Source organism: Pelodiscus sinensis, chromosome 2, assembly GCF_052426305.1.
Source record: "Pelodiscus sinensis isolate ZL-2025 chromosome 2, ASM5242630v1, whole genome shotgun sequence".
In the NCBI taxonomy this organism is placed as follows: domain Eukaryota; kingdom Metazoa; phylum Chordata; order Testudines; family Trionychidae; genus Pelodiscus; species Pelodiscus sinensis.
Window position 1 is genome coordinate 87,524,278 of NC_143053.1, and position 5,575 is coordinate 87,529,852.

General features: G+C 40.0%; 1 pseudogene; it reads left to right on the forward strand.

Annotated features, from left to right (window-relative positions):
* Nucleotides 1-416: 416 nt before the first annotated feature.
* LOC149525301 (zinc finger BED domain-containing protein 5-like) lies at nt 417-2,172 on the forward strand (annotated as a pseudogene).
* The last annotated feature ends 3,403 nt before the right edge of the window (nt 2,173-5,575 follow it).

The following is a 5,575-nucleotide window of genomic DNA, read 5'->3' on the forward strand; positions in this document are numbered from 1 at the left end:
AGAAAATTTCAAGAAAATATAAACATCCACTGCGTGATCCTGACAAAGAACCTGTGAAAGATGCACAAGGCAAGAAAATGAACAGGACTATTATGCCCTTGTTCAAATGCCTGATTCAACTGTCTAGACTAGCTCTTCACAAGTCAAAGATTTAAGAAGGTATTTATTTCCTGCTTTTTTCAGACCAAAGCCTGATGCAATACAGTGCTTTTCACACTGCGTTTTCATTCAACATTTTGCAATATGTCACCGCCTACCCGTATTACCAAACACATTCTCCATGGATAAGTGGCTAAAAAAAGAAACTCTGGCTTCTAACAATCAGACTTTGGCTGGTACAAATGAGCAAAATGTTGGGACAGGAAAAGGACAATCACAGCATTTTGTGACAGAAAAAATTGGAAAGTGAGCAGTTGATGAGGAAACCACTCTTATCCACCAGATTAGCAGCAGGCAACAAGAAACTCAAGTATGATGATGATTATTTGTCTTTCAGATTTACTTTCATTGGAAATAACGATGCTCCCCATGCGTAGTGCGTGCTGTGCAACAAAGTACTTTCCAAGAGTTTTGATACTTGCTAATCTACAAAGGCATTTAGAAACAAATCATTGTGAACACAAAGAAAAAGGCATAATTTTTTCAAGTGAAAGCTTGTCGCATTTTCAAATAGTAAACTCTTCTCTCAGTGATGAAAATCACTAAAGTGGACAATGAAAACACAATAGAAGTGAGCTATAAAGTGAGCTACCATACTGCACTCACTGAAGAAGCCCATACAATTGCAGAATATCTCATCAAGCCTTGTTCAAAAGACATTGTGATGAGCAATCTGGTAAAGTGGAAGCAGCACCACTGTCAAACAGTACTTTTGCATGTCGCGTTCAAGATCTTGCTGCTGATATCGAGTGAGTTAGTTTCTCAACTGACTGTGATTTTGTGATGTGTATTCATTGCAGCTGGATCAGACCACTGACGTGATGGGGCATGGGGTGTAAATTGTCTGCCCGTTTCATGTTTGATAAAACCACCAAAGAGGACTTGTGAATGTGAATCCTTGCAGAGCAATATGACTAGGGAAGAAACATTTAACTGTATTAACTGCTTTATTACAAGACATGAAATTAGTTGGGGAAAAATACATTGATGTGTGTCATGACAGTGCCATGGCAATCATTGGGAACAGTCGGAGCTGTATCATGAATCAAGGATGTGGTGCCAAACTGCACCAGCTGTCACTGTGTTCTCCACAGACAAATTCTTGCCATTAAGAAGATGCCTGCACCTCTTAAAAATGTTCTGCATGTGGCAGTGCAAATTATTAATTACATAAAAACGAAACCACTACAATCCATGCTATTCAAAATTCCGTGCAAAGAAATGGGCAGTGCGCATGGAGCACCCCTTCAACATATGGAAGTGAGGTGGCTATTGCAAGGGAAAGTGCTCATAAGACTTTTTGAGCTTCCTCACAAAGTATTAGTTTACTTTGTAGATCAAAAACATTGACTGTCCAGATATTTGACAAATCAATCATGGCTGCTGAGACTTTTGTACCTTGCAGACATACTCGCCAAGCTGAATGAAGTTAATTTCTCATTGCAAGGAAGAAACGTGAACAATTCACTGTCAAAGATAACATTTTGTCACTATTGTGAAAACTGAAATTTTGGACATCGTCTATAGAAGAAAAGAACTTTTACTGTTTTCTTATACTGAATGACTTTTTGACTGAAACCAATTCCATTGTTAATGAAGATATTTGCAGTGACTGTGTACAACTCTTATGTGACTTGTGCTTCTCACTTTTAGAATACTTTCTTCCCACAAACTATGACAATTCTTGGGGGAGAAATCCATTTTTAATAACAGCCAGGCTGGAGATTGAGAGTCTGATGGACATTTCTTCTGAATAACAGCTCAAACTAAATTTCAACAAACTTCTGCTAATTAATTTTTGAAGCAACCTGATTCAAGAGTTGTGAAACGTGGATTTTTGTATTATGCTGCAACCAAAGCAAAAGATGGGAATAGACTAGATGCTGCATCTAGTATAAGAATCCTGCTTTCTGGCATCATTCCTGATATTTAATGGATTTATGAAGGAAAAAAAACCAAGCCCATGCTTCCCATTAAAATATGAAAAAAAGTATCACCAATAAGAATGAACATGATTTTGTTAGTAATTTTCTGATAACTTTATTGAAGAAAATTATAAGAAATATACAAGAAATAAAAACAATGTCTATTTATTTAGATACCTATTGAATTAAAAATCACAGTCTTTTAAGTACCCTGCCAAATTTTTAAGATGCCATAGGGGCTCCTTGTCTTAAAGTTTGGGACTGTGCTTTAATGTCTTTCTGTCTTTCAGTGTTTTGGTCTTTCTTCCTGTCTTTCTAAGATATAGCAGGTGTCTCTTGTTTGCAAGAGCTCCCTCTCAACACTCTCTCTCCACAAAGAAGGTGGGAGAAAGGGAGTTCTGGTTTCTCAGAGGGTAATATAAAGTCTACTTTAGCCTATTTCAAATCACTGTGCCTGAGGCTTATGTGATAAGAATGAGTTTGTGAGATTGATGATTTCCTTAACAATTCATTTTCTTGCTTTTTAAGTCCCCAGGTTTTATAAATGGTGTGTTAAGTAACACTTGTTGCTTAGCAATCTTGTCTGCCTTTTTGGAATGAAGTTCTTTTATTACATTGAAATATATATTGCTGGAGGTAAATTGAGGTAATAAAAGACCAATTTTTTTAGTGTAGTTAAATAGGTATCCGTTCTTGCTTTCAAACTTGCTTTCATAATTGGCTAAGTGAAACGGGAAACATCTGAAAATACACAGAGGTGCCCATTGTGATCATAGAGCGTTTGTGGGGCTGGCATGAACTCTGCTATGTTTGTGGTCTGATTCCAACTGGCTGTGCAAAACAGCAAGAAGAGCTGCATGATGCCTGGCCAGACTATCTTTTTGGGAAGGTCAACTCCTTAAAAGCACCGATACCACCAAACGGTTGGTCTCAAACATACTGTACTTTGCGTTGAGTACAAAATATTTATTTAGGTTGAAGCCAGGGCTGGATTATGAAGAAGGCTTTTGGGGCTGTAGCTCAGGGCTCTGGGTGTAAGGGGGGTTTCCTTAGCCCAGTGTTTCTCAACCAGTGGTACGAGTACTCTGAGGGGTACTCGAGAGAAGTCGGGGGGGGGGGGGTACGGCAACACAACTGAAATTTGGAGACAGCTGAATTTTTGTTTTAAGTTTTACAGCGCTTTATTATTTTTGTATTTTTTACCCCCAAAATTTAATTGCCCGCCCGGCTACGATTAAGTTGTTTAAACAAATGTGTTGCAATAGTAGAAACAAATTTGTGTATCTAAAAACTGTAGGTACTTATAAAAAAAAATTTTTGTGAAAAAGGGGTATTTTATAAAAAAGGTTGAAAAACATTGCTTTAGCCCAACGCCCTGTGATGCAGATATTAAAACCCATGCATGCTGAAGCTTTGCCTGGCAGGGTTGGGGGGAGGGAGAGAGAAGGGAGAAGTGGCTCTGCACACTACTATCCCCCCTCTTTGCCTCCTGGCTGGAGCCACATGTCACCCTTAGCAGTGCTCACCTGCAGCAGGCTCCACCCCAACTGCTCCCACTAGTTGGAAAGCCAGAAAAATAGAAACTAGATCTTTCAAGATCCAGTCCCGTACCCCATCTACGAGGCCACACTGCCTCCACACAATTCTGGCATAGCTTAACTTCCGAGTGCTTAACTTTCCATTTAATACAGGCAGTCCCCGGGTTACATGGATCCGACTTACATCGGATCCCTACTTACAAACGGGGTGAGGCAACCCCGCACTAGCTGCTTCTCTCCAGCAGACCAGGGAGACACGAAGCTAGCGCACCCCTCCCCCCCCCCAGCAGACCAGGGAGACGCGGAGCAGATTTTCTCAGCAGACACCTCAGCCTGAGAATAAAGGACTGAGGGAAGTGAGGTGTGGGAGAATAAAACTGAGCTCTGGAGAAATGTTTGGCTAGAGTTTCCCCTACAATATGTACCAGTTCCGACTTACATACAAATTCAACTTAAGAACAAACCTACAGTCCCTATCTTGTACGTAACCCGGGGACTGCCTGTAGTAGTCTTTTAATCTAGTTATGTGTGTAAGTATTTATCTAAAATATACCTTTTCAAATATGAATGTTGTAAGAATGGAAGCCACCCTGTGGTCAATATTTAACAAGGGGACTTCCTTCCAGTGCTGCAAGGTGATCTAATAGCAGTTGTAATCAAGATATCTGAAGGGTTTGGCATTTCTGTTTACTTGTAAGTTGTCACTAACAACTTTGTATATTTGATTTTATAAAACAATCTAATAATGTATCTTCAGGTGAATGTCTAAATGGACAACGTAGAAGAGTGGTGGGCCCTGTGTGGCCCATTGAGATTCTATCTGTGGCCCATGCAACCCTTCTGCCCTTACCCAGTGTGACAGATGTGCAGAGTATCCTGCACTTACCTACTGCTCTCCCTCCCTGAAACACTGTGAATTAGCTGATTTGTGCCCCATCCCCATCTTGCCTCTTCCTTCCCAGAGCTAGATGAATGTAACACCAGTGAAATCAGTGGGACTTTGCCAATTTATAGCAACTAAGGATCTGGATACCTAATATCTGTTTGTTTTTTGCTTTGCTCATTGTTGTATTTGCATGGTGATTAAGAAGTTTTTTAAAAAAATCATTAAAACTATTTATCTGTGAAGCTTGGTGATAGGCAATGTTTCTCAGTCTACTTTGAATCTTGCAATTTTCCTTTATACAGACTGACAGTTGTGGGCTGCCTCCTGCTTTCAGATGCAGAAATGACGTGAAATGAGTCTGTCCTTTTCGAACATCAGCTGCTGCATTTTTGACATTCTGATCCATTGAATGGTGTGCGCTCGCTGGAAGAGATAGCGTATGGTTCTTTGCACTGGTTCCAGTGGAAAAAGTATTTGTTTACAATAGCCTGGTTTTATAAACTCTGAAGGTACTTCAGTTGTGGTGACTGGACGGATTCAGATCATTGTGCAGTGTAACATGTCCTTCATTTAAAATAAGCAGCACTAGAGTCCAGGAAAAATAGAATCAACAGCACATTAAAACCAAATATGCTGTATTTCACCCTATTCCGGGTTGTTTTGGAGATGAGGGGGCTTGCACAGGCCCAACTGGTATCTGTATACATTCTTTGCTTCCTGTCATGTTATAGCATCTTCTGACAAGTTGGCTCTGCAGCCTTTGTTCCCCTTGACCCTTCCCATTATAGAGATTTATCTTTAAAGTCTTCCTAAAATGTTTGATCAGTAAAAGAGATTTTAAGTCATTCTCTACAGGATTGAGATGTGTATTTCTGTTCCAGTAATAGGTGTGCTAAGTACAAATGTGGCCCCAACCATCTACTGGGTGAAGTTCACTGTCCCATGTAGTGAAATTTAGATCACTTACAGAGAGAGAATGATTTTGTCTTTTAGCTCAGGCAGTAGAGGCTCACGCACTAAGGTGTAGAGGTTCCAGTTTTAGTTCCGCCTTTGCCATCATGGACTGT